A 12,929-nucleotide genomic window follows, 5' to 3' on the forward strand; every position below is an offset into this window, starting at 1 on the left:
TGGATGGATACTAAAGACTGATGCCAGTTTGTCCGTCAAATAAATACGGAGGTAATTTTTAGGCAGTTTACACCACCACCAGGCACGCCTCAACGGCCCACCACGGAACTGATTTGCTTCTTTAAATCCCCAGGCATTGTACCTCCTACTCGCTGCAAGGGAGTAATTCGTGCTCTGCAAGGTTGTTGTCTACCGAATCTAAACGGAGGTAATTTTAGGCACTTTAGTCCACTGTTTGTCACTACGCAAACGGCTCACTACGGAATTGACCCGCCCCCTTTTAATCCTTAGGCACTGTACACCACGTTCACTCCAACTCGATACAAAAGAGTAATCCTTGCTCTATAAGGTATGTCGGACATTCGACTATTACGCTCTACCTAGACACATGTTGCGGCATACGCTAGCCCTATTTTGAACTCACCACGAGTACTTCACGGTCGGTATGCACAAGCGGTAATATTTTCAAGTATATAAACTGACACCTTCACTTCACTCACACTCACGTGAACGTTTCAAGAGTGCGCTGCTATTGAATTCCGTTGTCACACAGTGTGTTTGCATGAGGCCAATACTCACTCGCCACGGGTCGCCTTCATGAATGGTCTGCCCACTTGATTGTAGCCCTCGGCATGAACAGCACGAAATATTGTCTGAATGTGAAAAAGTCCTGAACTAAGTGCTTTATATGTAAAAAGAATTCTCTTTCTTTCCTCCCACTTTTTTACTTTAAACAGGCTTATGACAAAAGTTCTTACAGGCAATACATTAGAAAGTCCTGATGATGATCCCAGTTCAATAGGAGCCGGGGGATCGAAACGCCGTCGACACTTTTTGACAATTCTGTAACCTGTCTATTATGTTAATTTTGTTACAGTTATTGTTTGTCCTAATTTGCTTTTGAATGATATTAATGATGCAAGGGACATTTGGCTCCGATGTTCTTTTTGCCTGAACTTGTTTGCTTCCTCTTTGTTTACTTCTATTTTCCTTCCTCGAACGTTGTTCGAATGTACTTTGGATAGGTGCAGGCTTGTACCCTATCAACTCCTGAATCAGACCCTGTGGTCATTGTAATTATTTTTTACATTTGAAATTAAAATTCAGGCCCGGCTGGGCACTGAAAAACTCTGAGATATAGCACTGATTGGAGTCTATATGTTATATTGTACTGATAAATTCCTTATTCTAAGGACCACTGTTTTCTTTAATAATGGAAACATGAGACGGACACAGCTTTCCACGCCTACTACTGCCGATGTTTGTTAATTCTAACAAGTAGCAATTTTACCCCCATTTAAAGAGTTCTTCTATCTGTGTAGATTTACCATTTTTTGGGTAAACTAGTGACTATACATGTTTAAGTTTCCGCCACATGACTATACCAAGATAAAACCCCTTAGCGAACTTCAAATAATAAGAAAAACTGACACAGACATAGCAGACTTGACTCAGTGCCCCCAGACTCAACTATCAAACTAACACTGCATTTGGGGAGTGTCACCCCCAAACACTGCCCTCGGACGTTAGGCCCCTGCTCGTCTCACCTGGGCCTAATAGTTATCCCTGAAACGCATGACTACTGTCACGTACAACACAACAGCCTGGAGTCCGTGCTCTGGGATCACTTATTATAGCCTTATAGCCCACCGTAGAGGGCTATACCGGCTATTAAAGGCCCTCTACCTTGTTAAAGGCCCCGAGCCGAAGGCGAGGACCTTTAACAAGGGAGAGGGACTTTAATAGCGGTATAGCCCATCTACGAAGGGCTATAAGGCTATTAGAACATTCTGTCACTAGAGGACAGAATGTTCTAACAAAAAAAACAAAGCCTTTTGGGAGCGTGAGGGGATTGGAATACCCTGTGAACAAAGAAACATTGGAATGTTGGAGCTTCAGGCTTATACCAGCCATTATAAGCCCAGAGCATTCCATTGTTTTCAATGGAGCTCCCAACATTCCAATGTTCTAATTTAAGGTATTTTTAATATACTCACTCATTGTTGTCTCTAATACGAGAAACTTTGATGGTACAGTTGTCCAGTCGTGCATGTGGGCAGGACTCCATGTTTCCATTCTGCGCCTTTTTACAAATCTTTTAATAAAGTTCTAAGCCTGAGTCACAATTAGAGGTGGAGGAGCGACAATTAGAGGTGGTTGTGTCAGCAAATTAATAGGGCGAGCCAGGCCAGAGCCGAGCTAAGGATCAGGCTTGGCTCTAATAGTCCATGCACGAGCCAAGCCATGACAATGTTTGGCATGTATGTCGTGAAACAAACATAATATAAAAATAAGGCACAGTGTCTTGAAAAATCCCAAAAAGTGTATTTGTTTAACATTGGATAGCGTTTCACCTTAGTACATCAGATTATATCGTAGACTGATATTTATCAAAAGTGATAGTTTTTAAACATCAATTTAGACACAATAATGGCTAGCTCCGAACGACTATGCCGTTTTGTTCCAACAGCCGCGTTGCTAGGGGGGGCGAGGGTGGCGGACCGCCCCAGGCGCCACTATATTGAGGGCGGTGGCCGCCGCGCGGCACTGGCCCGTTGTGGCGGCCTTTATAATGTATTTGGGGACAGAGTGCCCCCAAATACATTATAAAAGGCCGCCGCAACGGGCCAGAGCCGCGCGGCCGCGGTTTGAACTGGCCACGGGGCACGCAGCAGGGCTCACAGTCATTGGACAAGCTGCATGTCAATTAGGCCGGCCCAGATGCAGTGGTTGACGCAGTCTCAGATTGGCCCGGCCGTAGCGCCGCAGGAGGACGCATGACGTCATGTCCTGCTTCCAGAGAGCGCGAATTAAATACTATTCGCACCTCACCAAGACCTGCTCAGCTGGGCCCATACCGCGCTGTGGGACAGGGCCATGCTCTAAATGGTCAATGCGCCGCCCGCCAGCAAATTAATTCCGGGAGCGCGGGAGGGCCGACTCAAGGCAACATGCAGTCAGTCAAGTGAGCGCGGTGAGAGGCTGAAGGCCGGTCGTCACCGGTGCACAGTTAGAGTCACGCTTCCTCAGCATGGGGGCAGAACATTAATGCCAGAACGAACGCTGTAAGTTAACCAGCTACTAGTCAAATTAACACAATGAATGAATCAAATAGTAATGTTAGCAGAGCGTGTGATGTATTATTCTAGTACTGCTGCAGCAGTAAGCGTGGTGCATTTAAAGTGACTGCCTGACGCCTTGTCTGCCTGTGACCATACTGGGTCTGATTTGCCTGAGGTAGATACAGGAGGCAGCAGTTTTGTTTTTCCTTGCTGTGCACGCAGGCGTCAAAACGGCGTCTTTCTTCTAGCTGTCATCTTCTGTGAGCCGGGGCCTGCCCTGTCCCTTTTTCGAGCAAGAGCTTGCCCGACCTCCTACTCCCACGTACTGGTCACCAGGTTGGTAGGCATCAAAAAGATCCATGCCCTGTGTGTTGCTAACACGGCCCTCCTATCCCTGACCCCAGGCAGTAATTCATCACAGGGCCTGCTGTGTGGCTGGCGAGTACAGTGGAGCTGCTCATATCACACGAAACAATTGAGTAATTGAGTCAGGTGTGTGCATGTTGTTTGTGGTAGTATAGGCACCAAAATGTAAAACAAATGTATTGCTATTAGAAAAAGAAAAAGTTCCTGTGCTGATAAAAGGAGCACACGTACGAGTCCATTTTTGTGCGAATCAAACTGCTGAAGTGCTGTCTATGTGAACGTGCACCTCTTTTGGAAGCACTAACTTGTTTGTTTCACTTTATTACGAAAAACTTAAACAATGCTTCTCCCGAAGTGACCTGAATTGTGTAGTCTCCCTAAACTTTTTTCTAGCCAAATGTACCAGTTTTGCAGAGTTTGTGTAGTTCCTTTTAATATGCCCACAGATGGAATCTATACTGAAAAAAAACAATTTTATTCCATATGGTGTCAAGATACAGTTTGGGCCTGTGATATCTTCTTCCAGTTAGTAGCGTACTCTACATGCAAATCTGTTTTTAACAGTGGTACTCCTGATCCTATAAAGGTTCACTTATCTACAAATATATTTAGTATTGAGGTGCATTCCGAGAGTCTGTGTAACCTCCAGACCCCATGAGTTGGTCCGCTGCAAGACTGTGGAGTAAGTACTAACAAAATATGATCTCCTTAGAGTTTTGCATTGCTCATTTGGGTGTCATTTCTGATATTTGTATGTTTCCCTTGTATTCATTGCTAAAATTTGATCGCAAGAAAGTGTCACTCATAGTCATTGAAATGTCACTCATAATTACACTTAAATTATGAAAATGTCACACAAGGCATTTTGAAACCTTGGCAGCTATGCAACACCAATATTGTTCTGACCTCTCAAACTATGCTCCTCAGGATACAGGAGGCAGGAATGGCTAGAGGGGGCGATACCTTAATACATGTGGCCATGGCTGTTTTCGTATGAGCATCGCATCAGCGATCCACAGCCTCACAAGTTTCAGCAATGGCAGGGGGCTGGTTTTGTCTATCCTGAAATTACAAATCGCATTGTATGAGCACAAAGGAAGAAGGTCCAGGCAGAATGGAAAAAGAATATGGGGGCCTCTGTCTGATTGGGTTTATGCTCTCTGGCTGGCCCCGGATCCTTGGGTAGGATGACCTGGTTTTGAGCCTAAATGCAGGCATGGTTTTTGCACTGTATGGATTTTTCGGCTTACACATATACGAGTACAGCACTTTATGATCAGATTCGTTTTGATATTGGTTATATTATACGGGCAGGCTGCTCGAATCCTTTGCAGAGGTCTAATGGGGATTGTACTAATGTCTTTTTTTTTTAACATATTTTATTCATGTATGTAGTCTCAAAAGTCCATGGTTTGATAATTGAGTTCTAATATCTGAAGGATGGCCCCGGGCGCCACAAGCTCTAGCTACGCCCCTGTGTTCCAAGAGGCAAGTCAGTAGTCAAGTAAACCCTAACCGTGGCCTAGATTCTTATTATAGATGGAGCAACATCATAGTTTATTGAAATCAAACATTAGAGGTGCTTGTACAGTGCAAATCCTGAGCTCAAGTATTTAAAATTGCTCCCATGTGCGATATTAAGAAAATTGAGGCTCTGTGAAATAAAATATTTGTCGTGGATCAAGCAGTTTGAACAAGCTTGGAAACCGTTATTGATTCCAGGTTATCTGGTTTTTACATTTTGATATTCAGCCACCAGATAGGTATCTCTGACTCTCTCACTCTCCTGTTTTACATCAAAGGGCACTGTTTTGGCTTTTATTTTCGGTCACAAGAAACACCGAAACAGACAAACAGGCCTGATTTGTTGTCTCCAGATCCAACTAACAAGCCAGGAATGCATTTATTTGGGCGTGTCACACCCCAAGCACCACACCTAACACCCATCACACCCCTGGAGCTAGTCCTCTGGTTAAAACTATTGCAGGATGAAGAGGAGACAGCACTGAATTAATTACATACACACAGTGAGACTAGGCGGGCATACATTGTGTATTATAGACTGGTGAATATCATCTTAAAACAAATAATCTCAAAAAGTGAGCATGCTTGGGTTGAGCTCATATATTTGGTAATTGTAAATGTAAATAGAAGGTTTCCCTGAGGATTAGGGGCACATACACACTTAAAAGGATGTACGACAAACAATGAGGCCCAACTTTGGGGCAGATTTACAAGAAACTGACACATCTGTAGAGATCCGTCAATTTGTCTGCGCCAGCCTGTGATACCCTTGCGCCACCATGGATGTACCGTATTTACAATACAGTGCACCATGGCGCAAGGATTAACAGATGCATCAGCAATTCTGACGCATCTGCTGGCCCAAAAGTCACGCATTGCTGGAGTCATGTCACAAACACGACGCAACTCCAGCAATGCATGTTGAGGCCTATACTTACTGAACTGCGTCACTCCTTATGCCTGCTTCAAGCAGGCGAAGGTTTTGACGCAGTGGCGTAATCTTGTAGATTTAATTGCGTCACTTTTACTAGGCTTTCCTGTGTGGGGAAAAAATCAGGGACTGGTGAGTGAAATAACATCGGAGTGAGAGAGTGAGTGAAAGAGAAAACAAAGGGGCGGGGCCGCAGCTGATGACGAGGGTCAGACTGACACTTCATTGGGCATGGACAGTTAGATCCTGTCTCTGGGGGACATTCGGGGTGCACCTAGTGGCTCCGGGCTTGGCCTTACCTCTGTGTCCCGTGGCTGTGGTGAGTGAGCACCGCTCGGCCGTGGGGCAGGTCATCTCGAACTTGAGGCACTTCAGCGGGGAGACGGTGGGGAAGAGGCAGGTGTAGCAGCGTAAGCCGTGCCCTGGAAGAGAAGGTTCACGTCACAGGCGTGGTCAGGTGTCTTCATGTAGAACCAGAGAACAGGTGTGAGCGGGGGTCACATGGACTATAATGGAGTCTCACTGCACAGGTCTGGTCTTTCACCCATCTCCAAAGACTGCAGTAGAGTCTCACAACTCAGATATGCCTTTCACCCACCAAGACTGTATTGAGTCTCACAGCACAGGTCTCATCTTTACATCCATCACCTTAGACTGCAAATGAGTCTCACGCCTCGGGTCTGTCTTTCACCCAGCCCCATGGACTGCAATGAGTCTCACACCACAGGTCTCCACCTTGCACCCATCTCCATAGACTGCAAGGGAGTCTCACACCACAGGCCTCCAGCGTGCACCCATCTACAAACACTGCAATGGAGTCTCACACCTCAGGTTTGTATTTCACCCAGCCTCAAGGACTGTAATGAGTCTCACACCTCAAGTATGTCTTTCACCCAGCTCTATAGACTGTAATGAATCTCACACCACAGGCCTCCGCCTTGCATCCGGCTATATAGACTGTAAGGAGTCTCACACCAAAGGTCTCCACCTTGCACCCATCTCCATAGACTGCAAGGGAGTCTCACACCTCAGGTCTGTCTTTCATCCAGCCCCATGGACTGTAATGAGTCTCGAACCACAGGTCTCCACCTTGCACCCATCTCCATAGACTGCAATGGAGTCTCACCCCTCAGGTCTGTCTTTCACCCAGCCCCATGGACTGTAATGAGTCTCACACCACAGGTCTCCACCTTGCACCCATCTCCATAGACTGCAAGGGAGTCTCACACCACAGGCCTCCAGCGTGCACCCATCTCCAAACACTGTAATGGAGTCTCACACCTCAGGTCTGTATTTCACCCAGCCCCAAGGACTGTAATGAGTCTCACACCTCAGGTATGTCTTTCACCTAGCTCTATAGACTGTAATGAATCTCACACCACGGGCCTCCGCCTTGCATCCGGCTACATAGACTGTAAGGCACAGCTTTCCAAACTTTCCACGTCGGTGACACACACCTTTTCGACAATCTACATCTTGTGACAAGGTAATGCAAGCGAGCGCAGCGAGCAAGCAGAACCTCCTAGAGGGGGTTCTGGGGGGGTACTCCTGCAAGAAAATTTTGAAAAAATAGTGGGCCTCCTCTCCCTCTCTCCTTCCTCTCCCTCCTCTTCCTCTCCCTCTCTCTCCCTCCTCTCCCTCCTCTCCGTCTCACTCCTCTCCTCTCCCTCCTCTCCCTCTCTCCCCTCTCCCTCTCTCCCCTCTCCCTCTCTCCCCTCTCCCTCTCCCCCTCTCCCTCCACTCCCTCTCCCTTCCTCTCCCTCCTCTCCCTCCTCTCCTTCTCTCTCCTCTCCGTCTCCCACTCACTCCTCTCCCTCTCCCTCAATCAATCAATCAATCAATCAGGTCATTTGTAAAGCGCACTACTCACCCGTAGGGTCTCAAGGCGCTGGGAGGGGGGGGTGCCGCTACTGCTCGAACAGCCAAGTCTTGAGCTTCTTCCTGAAGGAGAGGTGGTCTTGGGTCAGGCGCAGATTGGTGGGAAGTGAGTTCCAGGTCTTGGCGGCCAGGTAGGAGAAGGACCTTCCTCCTGTTGTCTCTCTTCGGATGCGGGGGACGGCGGCGAGGGCGTGGTTGGTTGATCTGAGGAGGCGCTTGGGAGTGTAGAAGTTGATCCGGTTGTTGAGGTAGCTCGGGCCTTGGTCGTGTAGGGCTTTGTGCGCGTGGGTGAGGAGACGGAAGGTGATTCTCTTGTTGACCGGGAGCCAGTGCAGATCTCTCAGGTGTCCGGAGATGTGGCTGCGTCGGGGGATGTCGAGGATGAGTCTCGCCGAGGCGTTCTGGATCCGCTGGAGTCTCTTCTGGAGTTTGGCCGTGGTTCCGGCGTAGAGGGCGTTGCCGTAGTCCAGTCGGCTGGTGACGAGGGCTTGGGTGACCGTCTTCCTCGTCTCGGTGGGGATCCACCGGAAGATCTTACGTAGCATGCGCAGGATGTTGAAGCATGACGAGGAGACGGCGTTGACTTGTCTGGTCATGGAGAGGGAGGAGTCCAGGATGAAGCCCAGGTTGCGTGCGTGGTCCGTCGGTTTGGGCGCGGCGCCCAGGGCGGGGGGCCACCAGGAGTCGTCCCAGGCGGAGGGCGTGGAGCCCAGGATGAGGACCTCCGTCTTGTCTGAGTTCAGTTTCAGGCGGCTGGTCGTCATCCATTCGGCTACGTCTCTCATCCCTTCGTGCAGGTTGGCTCTGGCGGTGGCGGGGTCGTTGGTCAGGGAGAGGATCAGCTGGGTGTCGTCGGCGTAGGAGATTATGTTGAGGTTGTGTTGGCGTGCGATGGCCGCGAGGGGGCTCATGTAGATGTTGAAGAGGGTGGGGCTCAGTGAGGATCCTTGTGGGACGCCGCAGATGACTTTGGAGGCCTCTGACTTGTACGGTGGTAGGCGGACTCTTTGTGTTCTTCCGTCGAGGAAGGAGGTGATCCATTCCAGTGCCTTCTCCTGGATTCCGATGTTGCTGAGGCGCTGTACTAGGGTGCGGTGGCAGACAGTGTCGAAAGCCGCGGAGAGGTCCAGGAGGATGAGGGCCGCTGTTTCTCCGTTGTCCATCAGAGTTCGAAGGTCGTCGGTGGCGGCGATGAGGGCGGTCTCGGTGCTGTGGTTCGCTCGGAAGCCGGACTGTGAGGGGTCGAGGGATCCATTCGTCTCGAGGAAGGCGGCCAGCTGTTTGTTGACGGTCTTCTCGATGACTTTGGCCGGGAACGGGAGGAGCGAGATGGGACGGTAGTTCTTGAGGTCGGTGGGGTCTGCTGTGGGTTTCTTGAGGAGAGCGCTGAGTTCGGCGTGCTTCCAGCTCTCAGGGAAGGTGGCGGAGTCGAAGGAGGTGTTGATGATGTCCCGTAGGTGGGGTGCGATGGCAGCGTCGGCCTTGTTGAAGACGTGGTGAGGGCAGGGGTCAGTCGGAGATCCGGAATGGATGGAGTTCATCGTGCGGATGGTGTCTTCGGTGCTGATCGGGGTCCAGGTGCGGAGGGTGGTGGTGGGTGGCGTCGTTGCGGTTGTGGCTTGCGTTGGTTGGTTGTTGAAGCTGTTGTGTATGTCCGTGATCTTGTTGTGGAAGAAGGACGCGAGGGAGTTGCAGAGTTCTTGCGACGGGGTGATGTCATTGTTTCCGGCGTTGGGGTTGGATAGCTCTTTCACGATGTTGAAGAGTTCCTTGCAGTTGTGTGCGTTGTTGTCCAGCCGGTCCTTGTATGCATTTTTCTTGGTGGCGCGGATCAGTTGGTGGTGCTTCCGGGTGGCGAGCTTGAGGGTGGTCATGTTGTCAGTCGTTGGTTCCCTTCTCCAGGCTTTCTCGAGGGCTCGGCAGTTCTTCTTGGAGCTCTTGAGTTCGTCGGTGAACCATGGTGTTTTCCTGCTGCAGGATCTGCTGGGTGGGGTTCTCAGAGGGGCGAGTTCGTCCGCGCAGTCGTTGATCCATTTCGTGAGGTTGTCGGCGGCCTGGCTGGGGTTCGCTGAGTTGGCGGGAGGGTGCTGGCTCAGGGAAGCGGTGAGCTGGTCGGCTGTGATCTTGTTCCAGCATCTTCGAGCGACCTGTTGCTGGTGGTGGTGGATCGTCGTTCTTTTGAAGGTGAAGTGGACGCAGCTGTGGTCCGTCCAGTGGAGTTCTGTGGCGTGGCTGAAGGTGACGTCTTTGCTGGATGAGAAGACGGCGTCGAGTGTGTGTCCGGCGAGGTGGGTGGGGGTGGTCACCAGTTGCTTGAGTCCGAGGTTGTCGAGGTTGTCGAGCAGGCAGATGGTGTTGCGGTCGTTGTTGTTCTCCAGGTGGAAGTTGAGGTCCCCCAGGAGGATGTAGTCGGCGGAGGGGAGAGCGTGCGGGCTGACGAAGTCGGCGATGTCCTCGCTGAATCGTGTGCGTGGTCCCGGGGGTCGGTAGATCAGGGTGCCTCTGAGGGTGGTGGTCGGGTTGGTGTGGATCTGGAAGTGCAGGTGTTCAGCGGTGGTGAGGGTGTCATCGGTGTTGGTAGTGATGCGGATGGTGTCTCTGTGGATGATGGCGATGCCTCCTCCGGTCTGGTTGTCGCGGTCCCTCCGGGTGATCTTGTAGCCCTCTGGGATGGTGATGGCGATGTCTGGGGCTGAGGAGGCGTTCATCCAGGTCTCGGTGATGAAGGCAACGTCGGGGACGGTGGTGTCGAGCAGGTTCCAGAGTTCTACGGCGTGTCTGTGGACGGAACGGGTGTTGAGCAGGATACACTTGAGGTGGGTGCTGCTGGAGTTCGGCTTGGCGGGTGCAGGGAAGGTCCGGATGCAGGTGAACTTGCAGGCGTGGCAGCTGAAGGGTCCGTGGGTGTGCTTCGGGGCGGCTCGGTGACATCCTGGGATGCGGCCGGTGTTGAGTGCGTTGAGGTCGGCGGCGCTGTAGGTTCGTCGGGTCGGCTTCCGTCGGTGGGGGCCAGGGGTCCTGGCACTGGGCGCGGTCCAGGCGCGGACGGGCGCAGACGGGCTTACCTTTGGCGCGCCTTCGGCGCACAATCGGCGCGCCCGCTGCGCGTCAACGCTGCGCGTTCGCACGGTCGCCATTTAAGGCGAAGTGCGCGGGTGGGCGGGGCAGCTGGGAGGCGGGAGCGGGGAGGGATACAGAAGAGAAGAAAGGGGCGTGGCCAAGCGGCGGTGGCGGGAAGGGAGGGTGGAGGGCGGCGGGAAACACGAAGGGAAACAAAACAGGCGCAAATCAGCAACAAAACAAGGGGTGTGAGGGGGAAAGATACCAGGAACACGGAGAAACTAGACAAGCACAACAATTAGTCAAAACAGGCAAATGCGGAGGAAAAAAAGGAAATGCACGGAGTTTTAAGGCGAAAAAAAACAGGCACAAATGTTAGGCAAAAACAACCCTACTGCAGGGGGAGCCGGCAGCCGGCAAAACGAGGCAGTAGCGAGGCGGAGGGCGGGCAGGGGCACACACAGCAGCTGGTGGCCGTGCGGCGCGGGGGTGTCCCACAAGTGGGTCACACTCACCTGCGTCGCACGGTCGCCATTTAAGGCCAAGTGCGCGGGTGGGCGGGGCAGCTGGGAGGCGGGAGCGGGGAGGGATACAGAAGAGAAGAAAGGGGCGTGGCCAAGCGGCGGTGGCGGGAAGGGAGGGTGGAGGGCGGCGGGAAACACGAAGGGAAACAAAACAGGCGCAAATCAGCAACAAAACAAGGGGTGTGAGGGGGAAAGATACCAGGAACACGGAGAAACTAGACAAGCACAACAATTAGTCAAAACAGGCAAATGCGGAGGAAAAAAAGGAAATGCACGGAGTTTTAAGGCGAAAAAAACAGGCACAAATGTTAGGCAAAAACAACCCTACTGCAGGGGGAGCCGGCAGCCGGCAAAACGAGGCAGTAGCGAGGCGGAGGGCGGGCAGGGGCACACACAGCAGCTGGTGGCCGTGCGGCGCGGGGGTGTCCCACAAGTGGGTCACACTCACCTGCGTCGCACGGTCGCCATTTAAGGCCAAGTGCGCGGGTGGGCGGGGCAGCTGGGAGGCGGGAGCGGGGAGGGATACAGAAGAGAAGAAAGGGGCGTGGCCAAGCGGCGGTGGCGGGAAGGGAGGGTGGAGGGCGGCGGGAAACACGAAGGGAAACAAAACAGGCGCAAATCAGCAACAAAACAAGGGGTGTGAGGGGGAAAGATACCAGGAACACGGAGAAACTAGACAAGCACAACAATTAGTCAAAACAGGCAAATGCGGAGGAAAAAAAGGAAATGCACGGAGTTTTAAGGCGAAAAAAACAGGCACAAATGTTAGGCAAAAACAACCCTACTGCAGGGGGAGCCGGCAGCCGGCAAAACGAGGCAGTAGCGAGGCGGAGGGCGGGCAGGGGCACACACAGCAGCTGGTGGCCGTGCGGCGCGGGGGTGTCCCACAAGTGGGTCACACTCACCTGCGTCGCACGGTCGCCATTTAAGGCCAAGTGCGCGGGTGGGCGGGGCAGCTGGGAGGCGGGAGCGGGGAGGGATACAGAAGAGAAGAAAGGGGCGTGGCCAAGCGGCGGTGGCGGGAAGGGAGGGTGGAGGGCGGCGGGAAACACGAAGGGAAACAAAACAGGCGCAAATCAGCAACAAAACAAGGGGTGTGAGGGGGAAAGATACCAGGAACACGGAGAAACTAGACAAGCACAACAATTAGTCAAAACAGGCAAATGCGGAGGAAAAAAAGGAAATGCACGGAGTTTTAAGGCGAAAAAAACAGGCACAAATGTTAGGCAAAAACAACCCTACTGCAGGGGGAGCCGGCAGCCGGCAAAACGAGGCAGTAGCGAGGCGGAGGGCGGGCAGGGGCACACACAGCAGCTGGTGGCCGTGCGGCGCGGGGGTGTCCCACAAGTGGGTCACACTCACCTGCGTCGCACGGTCGCCATTTAAGGCCAAGTGCGCGGGTGGGCGGGGCAGCTGGGAGGCGGGAGCGGGGAGGGATACAGAAGAGAAGAAAGGGGCGTGGGCCAAGCGGCGGTGGCGGGAAGGGAGGGTGGAGGGCGGCGGGAAACACGAAGGGAAACAAAAACAGGCGCAAATCAGCAACAAAAACAAGGGTGTGAGGGGGAAAGATACCAGGAACACGGA

Source organism: Lissotriton helveticus, chromosome 5_1 (assembly GCF_964261635.1).
Source record: "Lissotriton helveticus chromosome 5_1, aLisHel1.1, whole genome shotgun sequence".
Lineage (NCBI taxonomy): Eukaryota > Metazoa > Chordata > Amphibia > Caudata > Salamandridae > Lissotriton > Lissotriton helveticus.